This window comes from Mandrillus leucophaeus, unplaced genomic scaffold, assembly GCF_000951045.1.
Source record: "Mandrillus leucophaeus isolate KB7577 unplaced genomic scaffold, Mleu.le_1.0 Scaffold329, whole genome shotgun sequence".
Lineage (NCBI taxonomy): Eukaryota > Metazoa > Chordata > Mammalia > Primates > Cercopithecidae > Mandrillus > Mandrillus leucophaeus.
This window is the reverse complement of record NW_012103465.1, coordinates 1,837,126-1,852,794: the sequence shown is the minus strand read 5'-3', so window position 1 is coordinate 1,852,794 and position 15,669 is coordinate 1,837,126. Positions and strand designations below refer to the sequence as shown.

Below are 15,669 nucleotides of genomic sequence, written 5' to 3'. Positions count from 1 at the left end.
TATGTCATGTACATAACTGAGAAACAGTCAAAGGAAAATAATTTGCTAATGAACAAGACAAGCTCAAGAGGTATTCAGAATTTGCCAAGAATCATTCATTAGTGCCCCCACAGGTAAAGGGCGGCATACAGTATTCCATACTGTTTTTTTTTAACAAGGACAGTGTTTGCTCTGAATACTAGGTCCCTATTACCTGCTAAATTTCTGAATTCCCAATATGTGGGGTGTGTGTGTGTGTGTGTGTGTGTGTGTGTGAGAGAGAGAGAGAGAGAGAGAGAGAGAGAGAGAAATGTGTGGCATAAGACAACTGAGGAGAGAAGCAGAGAGATTTGAGATCCCTAAAGCTCAAACACATGTCAGTGTCCAGTCAATAGCTAGCTGGCACATGTGGAGCTAAATGTAAACGTATGTTTTTGGTTTAAAAAACCTTGTCCTGACTGCAAGAGGAAGAGAGGGGTCTTAAAGTTTGCTTTTAACCATCCTGAATTTATAATAGGGTGGTCATACGAAGCAAAACATAATAAAATACATTTATCGGAAACACATTTATGTTTGTACCAGAAGAATAGGGTCATAATAATATATCTAAAAGTTTTATGGGAGATTATTTAGGCATTTATTTTTCAAAGCTTTTGCATATTTCACATAAGCCTGTGTAATGTAATTTTTATAATGGTTCCTCAGATAAATCATTTTTACTATCACCAAGATCTTTTTTCATCTGAGTGAATGAGGATGAGGTGATGTTTCTTTGTTGTAAAGTTGAGGATCTGAAATGGTTTATAGGGCACGTCGTCATCAAATCTCTTGATTTTGCCATGCAATAGGATGGGGCACAAGTGTTCTATAAAATAGGTATGCTGTCTACCTAGTCCTGTCCACATAGAGTCACTTTCTGATCACCAAGGTAATCCAAGAGTAGAATATTTGGTCTTCAGAACTTTTCACCCTCATTTAATAGCTGTTTCTCAGTTGTGTGCCAACATTATGCCCTTCACTTCACTTGATGAAAAATATTTAGAAGTGGCTGTGTGAAACATACTGTTTCATATTGCAGGGATATTATTGAGGCCATTGTCTATTATATTAAAATATCCCCTCCTTGGAGAAATTTTTTCCATCTCAATTCTCGGAAATATTGTGTTTTCCCAGCATACCTGATAAATGCTTCCTTCCAGGCACTTTGAGTCTTGATTCTGATCATGCTTTTCTCTTCACGTTGGCCAGTGGGAGTCTCAGAGGCAAACTCACAACTCAACTTTAATCATTGTGCAGACATCTTAGTGCACATGTCTGTGTCTAAAATTTACCCATATTCTACTCTAGAAGAGTTGTTATTTTACCTTAATGTGTTTGTTTGCAGTCCGTAGCAATTAGCTTTTGGAAAAAATATATGGTGTAAGTAAAACAAATGTAAATTTTCTGGAGTTTTACAGTAAATGTAAAACCAAATCTAATTCATTTCAGATCCGCAAGAGACTTTCTTCTTTTTCTCATGATCTCTAGGACTGAAAATGACACTGTACCTCATCTCCTAGAAGAAGACAGTTAATCAGCAACACAGCATCTTGTGATGGATCACATCTCTGTTTTACTGAAGTGAGCTGATTTTGACAATAGATATACTGACACATTCCATGAGTGCATGCTCGTGTATGTGTGTGTGTGTGTGTGTGTGTGTGTGTGTGTGTGAATAACAGAAGATTTTGAGATCTACCAGGAGATAAACAAAGAAAATGGTGACATTTCACCTGGTTTCCCTCTCCTGCCTCTCCCTCCATAATTTTTTGGTCTTCCAGAGCTGAGTCATATCGACAAGTTCAATTCTCTCTAAAAGCACATCTCTCACCCTTGCATTGCCACTGACTCACGTACCTGAACTCTTTCTTTTATATGGAACATACTTTTACTTTTGAACTCTAACTCATTCCTTCATTGCCCTTCCCAGCTTGGTTTTCTTCCTAGTTTTCTTCTGTTCTTCACAGCCTTCAACAGTGAGCAAAGTAACATCTGATGCTCTTGTTACACAGCTTTTTTTTTTTTTGAGGCCATTACAAACTTATAGAGATAAAAATAACAATATGAAGGATGTATTGTGCAAATCTTTTTAAAAGCCTACAAAACAGCAGAAAGAAATCAATTAGAATTGCCATGGCAACTACCAACAATTTTATATGCAAGAACGAAATAAAATAAGAAAAGTAACAAAATAGAAAATGCATAAACCAATTCAAATACCATGAAGTGTTTATGAAGTAAACACTGTAGAGTGAAGCTGCATGAAAATAGATTTCATTAAGGTAAATGAAACATAGTTTAACTCTTTATTACAAGTGAGCGAGGTATATATTATGAAATAAACTATTATTGATGAACTCTTAATGATACAGTTTTTTAGTTAAAATAACTTTTGGAAAACAAGTTTACAGATCGGAAGAGTAAATTAAAATGTATAAAGTGTAATTAAGAATAATATTTTTTCTAAGCATTTATTTCTTTACTTCTAAGAATACTTAAAGCTCATATATTAAATTTGATAGCTAGAGGTAAATTAAAGAAGTAGGACAGGATATGTAACTAAAATACCTGATGGAAATTAGAAAAGAACAGAATTCTAGGACATGCTCTGGATTTCTGTTCTCACCTTCTAGAGTTAAGGTATAGACTTTCTCATCCTAAATTAGTGATTCTCTATCCTGCCTGCACATAAAAATCACCTGGCTTATCCCGATCTATGTATCCCAATATTACAATGTCTGGAACCCATACCAAATCTATTACATTAGGATGTCTGCAGGTGTAATCTGGTCATTTGCATTTTTAAGGCTTTCACATGATTATATTTGCAGCCAGTGTTGGGAACCAGGGCTGAATCCATCCCTTAGCCTGCTTGCACTCTTACCTACCTACAGTATTATCAGGAAATTCAGTATCTCCCTGTTTGGATTCCTTTGTGTGGTAGGCAGAATAGAGGCCCTCCCAGTAGATGTGTTTCCTAATCCCTGGAACCTGTGAATGTTAGGTTTCATGGCAAAGGTGAATTAAGGTTGCACATGGCTTTAAGGTTGGTAACCAGCTGACCTAAAAATGGGAGAAATATCCAAGTGAGCTCAATATAATCACAAGGGTTCTTATGAGTGGAAGAGACAGGCAGAAGAAAAAGAACTGGAGAGGCAGCAGTGTAAGAAGGACTCAGCCTCACTGCTGAAGGAAGGGATTGTGAGCCAAAATATGTGGGCAGTCCTCAGTTGCTGGAAAGGGAAAGAAACAGATTCGCCTCTAGAGTCTCCAGAGGGATGTGGCCCTAACTACACCTCTATTTTTGCCCTGTGAGACCCAGTTCAATCTTCAAACCTACAGAACTGTAAGATAATAAATTTGTATTGTTTTAAGCCACTAAGTTTGTGGTAATCAAAGCAGCAAGAGAAAACAGATATACCTTGTCTCCATAAATTATCCCCAAAATCCTGGGTCTTATGTAGTCCAAAAACATCGTACAACTTAAACATCTAAGATGTTTTTCACGCTCCTCCCATGTTGCTACTGTGAATATGCCCTTTGCGGTCCCATGGAAGATTCTTGGTCACTCTGAAATACTGCCTCACTATCCAGATTCCCATTCAGGCCTCTGCAGTCCTTTCAGAGATATAGCTCCTTCTATTTTAATCTCAGCCAAAAGTTCCCTACAGTTTTTCTTTCTCAGATTTTCCAGCGGCCTCTCTTCCTTTCAGGAATCTAGTCACGATTTATGTAACTTTCACTTTTCTAATCTAAAATATAAGCTGCCTGATGATACCTCCTTTTCAGGGTGAAAGACAACTTGTTTCAAGAGGCAGCTTCTATGTCACCTGTCCTCCGTAATCGCTAGGTACACTGGCTTTCATCTTACCATTACCGTGTCCTGCACCTACATCTGGAAGTAGAGTTCACTTCAATGGTGCCAGGACTTCTTCTTCTCCCTTCTTCCCAAATATGAGTTCCAAAGTTGGTTATCTGGCATGTCCCTTCTCATATAGAGTCAAAAATACAAATCAGTTCATCTCTAGGAGAGCATTCTATTATATGTGATCTCCCACTCTAACCTGAGAATCACATAGGCTCACAATTAATGTGAGGAAACCACAGTTAAACTGTTCTTATTTTTCACAGGATCTTTTGGATCCTAAACTGTGTTTATATGTCTGCCAGCCTGGGATGAGCTAGAGAGGTAGTGGAAGGACTATCGAAACTTAAGAAAGACATCACCACCATTGAAGACATTACTCAGAAAATAACACTGATGATTCCACGGTGACATGGTGGCATCCTGTGTACATTGGTAATCTCACCTTTCACCTAGTCACTGCACTGGAGTTCATCTCCATCCACATGACCATTCACAACTCTATGAGGAAACACTTGATATTCACTGTTAATGGCGATGTGCAAGACTGTACCTGAAATTTAATTCTTCTTACCACTTTGCTTTCCTCTGGAGAGAAAGCACCAGATGTACCTCTAATGCTGTCCTAACACAGGGATAGCTGTGTGTTCAAGCATAATGATGCTATTTTACAGTTGCCCCTACCTTGAAATAAAACAATCAGTAAGGAATTCTTGAAAGCCGGTAAGTGGAAATAGCAGAGTAGACGTATTGATATAGTATATGAGGAGCACCTGGTAGAAGGGCAGTGGGGTGGGAGGGGGGAATGGGAAAGAGGGAGAGAGCAAAATTATGAGCGAGACAGATTGCGTGCAAACTGATGAAAGCATGAAATTTATGTTTATTATTTTTTTCCTTTTAAGTTCCAGAATCAGGGATTTTGTTGTGGGTGGAAACTGTACTGGGTTATGATATGTAAATTATATTTTGATAGAGCAGTTAATTTTTCAAAACGCACTGGGTACCTGTTTCAGCTTTAGATCCAGTGTTTCCTGTAGGTTGAGAGGTGTCCTGAAATCCCAATCCAATTTCAGGAGAAAGAGGTAGCTTAATGAGACTGGAGGAGTGGATGCATTCTGTTCTTTACTCCTGTCACTTCAGCCAAGTGATATGCACTACTGTTTAATTTAATCCATTCTGTCTCCTAGAACAGGCAAAGCTTATTTAATGCCATGCAAAGTGTTTACCAATGCAGGAATCAGCTCCAAAAGTGAATATTTTAAAGTCCCTAATGGGCCCTGCTTAGAACTAAAGGTTACAAAGGAAAGCATTTTATTTTGATTTTCTCTTCAATATTGAGGGGGCTAATAAAGGTAAATGTTGTGATGCAAATAAATTAGAATCCTGAGTGTCTTTGTAAAGCCAACAGAAAACATGGAATCCTTGTGGGGAAAATTACACAAGTAGGTTATGAGCTCTGGAGTACTCTAAATGAATAAATAGTGTGCTGGGGAGACTGTATACACATAATACATGTCGGGAAGTTCACATATGTTCTGTATAATGATTGGTAAATATATAAGACTCTAACAACAACAACAACAGCAACAACAATTCAAAGAAAACATATATACATGCCTTCCTAAAGTTAGCAGATTAAAAACATAAGATCTAATTGTTCTTTTTTTTTTTTTTTCTTTTGTGTGGTTTTTATGTTGACATCAGGAAAATACATTGCAGTGATTTTGGTGCTACGCAGTCCTCAGTTTGGGGGCCAGCTCTACCACAAACCAGCTTTTTGAACTTTTTGACCCTGGGTAAGTTATTTTATCTCTCTAAATCCCTGTTTTCTTATAAGCTTAAAAGTGTGAATTAAAAAATACCATGAGTAGTTATTGGTAAGAAATAATATAGGCAATAAAAGTACGAATAAAAAAATACAATGATTAATTATTAGGAAGAAATAATGTATGCAAAGTACCTTGCACATAATTTGTGCTTATTAAATGTCAGTCTCCTCCCTTCCCTTTAATAAGCCTGTTGTGCCTAATAGCAACTGGAAATCAGTCTTTGGTAAAAATATGAAAGGAACAGAGAGGAATGAAAGAATTTGAATGGGCCAGGAATGTAAAAGATGGTAAAATTTCCTTAAATTTTGGGGCAATTATAAATTGATTTTTCTCAATATCCTTCCATTGTAGCTAATAAACTCCTTTTCATATTTGTATTTAGAGATACAGAATATCCCAGAAAAGAAAACAGGACGAAATTAAGTGCATTTAAGACCGTCTTGAGAAGGCTTGCCATTCAGAAAAGCAAAATAAGTAAAACCCTAAAGCAGTGATGTTTGAAGTGTGGAACATAAAATCAATATAATGGTCTCAAACAGCTTTTTAAAAAGTTAAATAGAGTAGAATGGAACATTTCAGAGTGCATCAAATCGAATAAGGGTAAGCTTTATTCCATGAAACTATTATTTCAGATACACACACATACCATGCATGTGTGTGTATCAGGTCACAATGTAAAAGGTATTTCTTACTGTGGGTTGTAAGGAAAAAAAAATATTTAAAAGCCACTGTTCAAAAGGGAAAGAAATAGCTATGTTCGTTTTCAATAAATTAGATTCTCTCTTGGCCTTGTTCAAAGACATGGTGTCATTGCTTTTAGGGGATGTAGACTTCTATCTCAAGATTCTTGTCCTTGAGTCATCTCCAAACGATTCACATTATTTCAGATCATGATGTACTTTTGTCAATATTTCCACATATTTCATCAGGAAAATACATACGAAATATTATCAAGTTGAAGTAAGAAAAAATGTAAAAGGATATTTTTATTTTCTTCACATTCCTGATAGCTACTCCGAAAGATAGTAACAAAAAAATATTATGAGACAGGAAATACCAGATAAACTCACTCTGCTTTTTTCTAAAGAATGTTTTCTGCCGGGCGCAGTGGCTCACACCTGTAATTCCAGCATTTTGGGAGACTGAGCCAGGTGGATCATGAGGTCAGGAGTTCAAGACCAGCCTGGTCAAGATGGTGAAACCCTATCTGTACTAAAAATACCAAAATTAGCCAGATGTGGTGCACCTGTAATCACAGCTACTCTGGAGGCTGAGGGAGAGAACTGCTTGAACCCAAGAGGTGGAGGTTTGCAGTGAGCCGAGATCGCGCCACTGCACTCCAGCATGGGCGACAGAGTAAGACTCTGTCTCAAAAAAAAAGAAAAAAGAAATTTTTCTAAGTCATCCAATAGCTGTAGATCAATGAAAGCATTTAAGTGCATAGATAGATGTAAGATATTGGCAAAGGAATTGACTCAGAAAGAGACTGGTCTTGGTTAAAAAAGAAAACAAAACAATTGGGCTATACAGGAGCTAATGCCTAATTAACTCCTACTCTGGGCCTAACATTCCATCAAGTGCTGTAACATAATTATTTTATTTAGTCCTTAAGCAAAGGCAGGTAGTATATATTCCCATTTTACAGGTGAGAAAAATGAGCCTCTGATTGGTTACTACCCCAAGACACCCACAATCCTAAACCACATCTGTCTGCATAATTCCAAGGCGAGATGTATCTGCCCCACTTTTTGTCGAAGCACCTGTCCTTCAGATCCTGCTCCTTGTCCTTTTCCTGCCCTTTTGCCCCATGGAAACCATTCCTTCACTCCTGTTAGTGCTTCATGCTTTCTTCCCATCAGACCTTATTTTCCATATTAAGTTATTTATGTCAAAATGCACATAATGACATTGCTTTGCCTCACATTTATAAAAGGAATCAAACCTTTGGCTACAGAGACTCCTCCAAGATGGAATTTCAAACATCAGGGAAAAGGTCTAGGAAATTTTAGGGATGGGAGGTGGGGGAAGAAGAAAGGGAAAGGAGTATATTATGATGCTCTTATATCTTACCAATGCAATGTTGTTCATCGCATAACAACTTCTAATCCCTCTTCAGGACCCCCATGACTCTCCTGTGTGCTTTGCATTCCATATCTGTTCAAGTCCAGTCTGCTTTGCTTACATGCTGAGGTTTTTCTTGTTTAAAACAGAAACAAATTACAGTTAAGTAGGCCACTAAAATGTTTTTTAAACTATCAATTTGGCAGACACCTCATTTTCTTCTGCCTCTGTAATTCCATTCTGTACACCAATGAATGCACACACGAAAAGTGACTGGCAGACAGAATTTAGAATCCATGAAAAGAAGTAACCATTGTCTCCCTTCTACCAGAGCTCAGGTTCTTTATTGTAAAGTTGATGTTTGGTCCTTAGATTTTCAGGCCACAGAAGCCCAGTTCTACCCACAAATAAAGGTACTAGGGCCCTCCTTCTTCACTTCACCAGATGTCAGGATTCTCTTTTGGTCTTAGTGGTTCTGGTTGCTCCTTAAAGGTAGCCACATGGTAATGACTTATTAAAAATGGTTGGATGAGACAGGCATTGAGTGCAGACTGGGCAAATTCCCACACAATTAAAGTCATGTCGGTATCAGCACAGGCATCTGGGTGTAGGTTTATAACATTTCCACTAATGCAAAGTCATGAGGACAATCTCCTATATTATTATCTGGAAACAATGTTGTCTTGCCTTTGACATTTAGGTCTATAATTTGTCTATAATAATTAACTTACTTATGTTGTAAGGAAGAGGTAAAATTTTATTCTTTTTTTCCATTGAATATCTCTTTGATCCAGTTCCTTCTATTGAAGACTATCTTTTCCCTTCCTTCCTACATTGCCTCTTTTATCCAAATTCAAGTGTCCAAATATATGTGTGTCTGTTCATTGACTCCCTCTGTCCTGCCCTCAGTCTGTTTGTCTAGACTTATGCCAATGCCATACTCATTGGATATCATGTAGAATGAGTCCCCTGACTTTGTTATGCATCTTTAAGAAAATCTTGGCCATTTTTAGCCTTTTATATTTAAAAATAAAATTTTAGAATCAGCTTATCTAGTTCTATTAACCAATCTGTTGAGATTTTCACTGAGATTCCACTGAATCTATATATAAATTTTGAAAGAATTATAATTTGAATAATTACATTTTCAGTTTCCAATATATATGTTCATAGGATACCTCTCCAGTTACCCAATATATAGTTTTTTTTATCCCTCACCCCTCTCCCAACCTTCACCCCCAAGGCCTCAAAGTCCATTGCATCATTCTTATGCCTTTGTGTTCTCTTAACTTAGTTCCCATTTATAAGTGAGAACATACCATCTTTGTTTTCCATTCCTGAGTTACTTCACTTATGATAACAGCCTCCAACTCTACCCAAGTTGCTGCAAAAGACATTTTATTCCTTTTTATTGCTGAGTAGTATTCCATGGTGTATATATACCACATTTTCTTTACCCACTCATTAGTTGATGGGCACTTATCCAATCCTTTATTTTCTTTGTTGCTTTGCTACACCAGCAAGTTATGTTAAAAAGCATAATGTTGAAAAAAAGAGTATGTTTGCCCTCTTGTTGATCATAGAGGACACACTTTCAATTGTCTATTCTAAGGATGTTATAAGGATTTCTTTTCTTTCTGCTTCTTTTTTTTTTTTTTTTTTTTTACAAATTTTTATTATGAATAGTAACCAATCAGAGGCTCATTTAAATTTGATGATATTGTACCTTATATTCCCGGGAAGATATAACCTGGTCATAATGCTTTCTTATATTTTATTTAAAACTTTTACATCTATATTCAAGAATGAAAGTGACTGGTAGCTCTTCCTTCTGTTATTGCATTTGTTAGCATTTCTTATCAAGATTATGCTAGTCTTACAAAGTGATTTTAGGACTGCACCCCGTTTTTTAAAGTTTTTAAACCTGTAATAATTTCTTCCTTAAAGTTGATAGAACTTACCATTGAAACCATCTGGGTGGGTTTAGAGTTCTATTTGTGGAGAGGATTTCAATCATCGAGTCAATTTTATGGGCCTGTTCACAGTCTCCATTTCTTAAATAAGTTAATTTGCCTAAGAATTTCTCCATTTCATCTAAATGTTTAAATTTGTTGACATAAATTCACTCATCGCATCCTCTTTTCATGTCTTTTTAATATCTGTAGAATCTGTAGCAATATCTGTTTTTTCATTCTTGATATTGATTAATGGGCCTTCTTTCTCCTTTTCTGGATGAATTCTGCTAAGGCTTTATCTCTTCTATCAACTTTTCCAAGGAACTAACTTTTGGCTTTGTTGATCCTCTCTATTGTATGTTTATTTTAATTTTTTAATGTCTGCCCAAATCATTATTCATTTTTATTTCTAATTTCTCTGGGTTTGGTTTGCTGTTCTTTAATAATATCTCTACAAGGATGCTTAGATCATTGATTTTTTTTTAGCCTTTCTTCTCTCTAACATAATTAAGTACAGTACTGCATTAGCTGCTGTCCACAAGCTTTGATTTGTTGTATTTTTATCACCATTTAGTTCAAATTATTTCTAATCTCCATTGTGATTTATTTTACCCATTAGTTATTTAGAAGTAAATTTCTTCATTTCTAGATTAATTTGTATTAATATCTAATATAACTTCATTGGATTAGAAAACATATTCTACTGAGAACTTTGTGACTGTGCAAGCTTGAAAAGAGTAAGTTTTCTGCAGCTGTCTCTATTAGGTCAATTTTGTTAATCATGTTATTTAAATCTTGTATGTTCCTTCTTTTTTGTTTTATTTTTCTATAAATTACTCTGTCATAATAAAAATATCTCACTATGATTGTGGATTTGTCTATTTTTCATTTAATTATGTCAATGTTTCCCTCACATATTTTGAGGCCCTGTTATTAGGTGTGTGCAAATTTTAACTGTTATTTCCTCATGGTAAATAGGACATTTTATCGTTATGTAGAGATGTATATCTATAGAGCTTATTATACTATATTTATTATATAAAAAGAGTGTATTAGTATAGCTATAGCTGATTTCTTTGGATTGGTGTTTAAAGGATTATTTTTTTCTTTTTACTCTCAAATTTTCTATATCCTTATATTTTAGATAAGTTTTTATAAACAGTACATAATTGTGTTTTCTTTTGTTTTCAATCCAATTTGCACTTTTTGCTTTCAAATTGAGTTTTTGATCCTTTTATATTCAATGTAATTACCGATACATTTGAGTTAAATTTATCATCTTATTTTGTGCTACTTATTCCAGTTATTCTATTTGGATTTTTTTATCATTCCAATTTTTGTCTGTACTATCTTCACAGTTGTAATTTTTCAATTTTTAAAGTAATTTAACTGCAAGTAACAACATTTTTTTGTTTGTTTGTTTGTTTCTTTCTTTGTTTTTTTTTTTTTTTTTTTTTTGCCATATCAAACTTCGGTGTTAATTGAAAACCCTTCCATTGCCTTTGTTACTATTGAGAAGTCAGTTCTTAGTCTAACTGTTCTTCCTTTGAAAGTAACTTGCTTCTTTTCTGATGCTTTCAGATTTTTGTCTCTGTCTATTGTTGTCTGAAGTTTTACTACAATGTCTGGGCGTGAGTTTCTTTTTTTTTTTTTTCCAAGACGAAGTCTCGCTCTGTCGCCCAGGCTGGAGTGCAGTGGCTGGATCTCAGCTCACTGCAAGCTCCGCCTCCCGAGTTTACGCCCTTCTCCTGACTCAGCCTCCAGAATAGCTGGGACTACAGGCGCCGGCCACCTCGCCCGGCTAGTTTTTTGTATTTTTTAGTAGAGACGGGGTTTCACCCTGTTAGCCAGGATGGTCTCGATCCTCCCGTCTCGGCCTCCCAAAGTGCTGGGATTACGGGCTTGAGCCACCGCGCCCGGCCTGGGCATGGGTTTCTTATAATTTATTTTGCTTAGGATATATGGAGATTCTTAAAGTTGTGGATTGATATCGTTTTTACTTTTGAAAAATTCAGAGCTGTTATTTCTTCCAATTTTACATCTGTCCCATTCCCTTCACACTTTCTGGGCTAGAACTTGTCACTGACCACTTACGCCTCTTATCCACTCTTTTCCAATTCCTCCCTTTTATTTATGTGTGCTGCATTCTGGAGGATGTTTTCTTCTTGTCTTCCATTTAAAATTATTTTTATTTAGCTACATTTCATTTGCTCTTAAGCCCATCTTAATTTTGCATATTATATTTTGGATTTTTTTCTTAATATGTCACATTAAATTTTACAGTTTCTATTTCACCGATGTTTTAAAGCCTGGAATTTATTTCATAAATGTAAAAAGCATAGTTCTTTGTGAACCGTATCTGATCATTTCAATAATTCATGTATTGGAGGCTTTTTTATTGCTTCTCTGTCTTCTGTTACTCATTCAGTGATCTTGTTGCCTTGTAAACCCTTATTTTTCATTTTGTGATGGAAATTATATTTTATAAATCATATGGAGGAAGTGTTGAGGCTTGTTATGATGATGTCTTTCTCTTGAGAGGATATTCATTTGCTCCTGCAAATAGCAGTGTGTGTTATCATTCCAGAAATATCTTAATATAATGTCAGAGTTGAAGTTTACTTGTACTGTGAAATGATGCAAAACTGACTGCAATTCTCTGCAAGGGCTGGTTTCCTAGCAGCTACTCCTCATATTGAGAGTGTGGCCTTTCAGATTGTCAGCTCAAAGGGGGCTTGAGTTATTAAATCCGTATTCCTGAATCCCTATTCCTGGCAGGTTTTAGTTTCTGATTTCTGTTTGTCCGGCTCTGAGAAATCATCAGAAATATGGTTTTGCTTTGCAGCTGCTTCCCCAGACTTGGCAGAAGCCCTCAGGGGGAAAAAAGTGATTTTAACGGCTGGGTTTCTTTCTCTAGTTTCTTGTCTTTTCCTAGATCTTGACTTTAAACTTCCTCACTATCTTGGAAGTCTTTGATGCTTTAAAGTAAGTGCTGTTTGTACTTCATCCAACCTTTTTGGTTGTCCTCAGCAAGGGGATTGATCCAAAATACCATGTTAGCCTTATAGGAGGTAGAAAGCAATAAGATATTATGTCAAGATACATAATTTAGATAGGCTATTTAGAGTCTCTAAGATATTATTTAAAATAATATATGTATTATTATATAAATAGGTAATCATCAAAATAGCTAAAAAGAAAGAGATGGCCAGATGCAGTGGCTCACGCCTATAATCCCAGCACTTTGGGGGGCTGAGGTGGCTGATCACGAGATCGGGAGATCAAGACTATCCTGGCCAACACGGTGAAACCCCATCTCTACTAAAAATACAAAAATTATCCAGGTATGGTGGTGCGCTTGTAATCCCAGCTATTCGGGAAGCTGAGGCAGGAGAATCACTTGAACCCAGGAGCGGAGACTGCAGTGAGCCGAGATCGCGCCACTGCACTCCAGCCTGGCGACAGAGCGAGACTCTGTCTCAAAAAAAAAAGAAAAAAAAGAAAGAAGGAGATTTGGATTCTACTAGTGGTTTCCTATAGGGATCAGTATAGAGTGTGAGAAAGGTTATAGCAGATGACTATCATTTCCATGATACACCCCATGTCCTAGTTGAACGTTCAATCATGCCGTATGTGTGGTGGAGGTCACTGAATATCCCCAGTACCTATTCTCCCCTTTTCCTTTTAGTCATAGAGCGCAATGCAGCTACAGACTCTGTTTTCTAGGCTTTTGGAAAGGTGTGGCCAGCTAGGTAGCGGCTCAGTTTGGCCAAAGGGTGTGATTATTAATGAAACTTCCTTCAGGTCCCTTCTTTAAGAATAAAACCATTTAACCTGGACTTTCCCTTTTCCCACCTTCTGGAATTGAGACATCAAGAAGAAACAGCTTCAGTCATGCAGATAAACACCCTAGGAGATGGCAGAATAACAAGACAGAAAGAATTCTGGGTCATGAATGACTTGTGGTTTGTATGCTCTGGACTACACACATTCCTCTAGCTGTTACATGAGAGAAAAATATGCTTCTGTTATATTTAAGCCACTGTATTTAGATCTCTTTGTTACAGCAGCTTTGCTAGCTAAAATAACATAGACGTAGTTGGGTAAAAATTTAAAAGTAAAGTATTTTATAAAAAGAATCATAGTGCCAGAAAATGTGAGTTTGATCTCTATGAGATGATGATATTAGGGAAAGAGGGAAAGAAGGGAGTATATGACAGTATTTTTCATGGAGATCTGGGTCAGTGTACAGCTATATGTGTTAACCAAAATAAAGAAAAGTGACAGCCCTGGGAACCATACAAAGAAAACAGGGTAAAGAGAGTGAAAAGTCACCAAGCCACATTGGGAGTAGAAGCAAAGTGTGGAACTATGATGTGAAACTCCTGGTTAGTGCCAAAACTTCTCTTAGTTAATTGACATCAGTCTTGTATGAGCAATGAGACGCTGCATACCTGTGATCTTCTTAATTGGTAAGTCATTTATACAGATCATAATCTGTAGACAAATAATTTAGAGGGCACAGTCTAATAATAATAACAGTTGGTATTGTTGAGCAATTACTATGTGCCAAATACTGTGCTATGTCTTTTATTATCCCAGTAATACTCACAACATTTCAATATAGGGATAATATACAATTATTATCTCTATTGACAGAAAGTTCTATGATTTGTCAAAGTCAAGCATCTGATGTGTGACACAGCTGGCATTCAAATGCAGGGTGTTTGATGCCAAAATCTTTAGAGTCAACAATAATGTAATATGGTAACAATCAGATAGTTTTGGGGACTCTAAAGAGCTAAGAATGTCAGACGTGGAAGAAGACACTGTGAGGAAAAGAATTAAAAGGAAGACAAGGGTCAGAGTGCCAGGGTGTAGTCTTGAGAACAGAACCCCTAGGACTGGTGGAAGCAGGCACACCTTTGGCAGAGGACAAGAGTGTTTCCACCCTGTGTGTTTTCTGAACCCATTTGAGCAGAGATCTACCAAACATCATCAGGGATGGAAGACCGGTGTTCAGACTCTCACTATCAGGGCAGCTAGAATTTCTGCTGGAAATGGGGGTGCTGAAAGTCACAAAGCCAGCTGACAGCAGCAGCCGCAAGTGATAACAGCAGTTGCAGAATGTGCATGATGTGATAGTTAAGACCTCAGGGAGAATGAGGAATCCTGCAAAAGCCAGAGAAAGAAATGGGCTAGAGGCTGGGTGGAGGGGCCTTTAGAGAACAGTCAGACAAGAGAGTCTGAGGAGGACAGAGCAGGTTGGCAGCATTCTCTACCTTCAGAGAAATAGAAATAATGATAGCAATGAAAACAGCGGCAGGCAGAGGACTGGAGAGGCAACCCGGAGAGAGGAAAGTAGGCTTGGCAGGAACTTGGCATTTTACCTACCTGGGGAAAAAGTTTTGTGTCATTTTTTTTATTTTTCTTGTGAGGCATAAGGAAATAATCAGCCTCTCTGGAGATCTTTTACTTGAGTGTCTATCTCTTGGACTGTCATTTTACTTGGTATGCAGTGTATGGAACAAAGGCAGAATAGAAGTCCTTCATAGGCTGATGCCTCATTATAAATGAGTTAGCCAAGGCATTTAATTTTCCACTTTATGCAATTAACCACTGCATCTTATACAGGGGTTAGATTTAACATTAAGCTATTTGTACAGGGTTTGAAAGAATGAAGTCCATGGCTGAGCTCCAACTGTGACTTGCTCTGTGATTTAAAGTAGCTTCCTTATCTCTGAGACAAAGGGGTTGGGCTAGAAGATCACTTCTAAAATCCTCTTGGTTTTCTGATTTTATTTGTTTTGCCTTACTAAGGGAGATCTACAAAAGACTGCCTAGAGCACTTGCCTAAGACTGTAGGTCAGATTGTTCACCACTGCCCCTCCATAGAGACACATGTGTGCATGCATGTGCGTATGTGCCCACACACGCACAC

The 15,669-nt window shown here is 37.0% G+C and overlaps 1 long non-coding RNA gene across 1 annotated transcript; it reads right to left on the bottom strand.

The window, feature by feature from the left end:
• Positions 1-1,787: 1,787 nt before the first annotated feature.
• Positions 1,788-8,286, bottom strand: LOC105545424. Its single transcript, XR_001006918.1, has 3 exons — positions 7,783-8,286; positions 4,888-5,066; positions 1,788-2,115 (listed from the first exon to the last, which is right to left on the bottom strand). It is a non-coding gene; the product is annotated as an uncharacterized LOC105545424 (long non-coding RNA).
• Between the last annotated feature and the right edge of the window lie 7,383 nt (positions 8,287-15,669).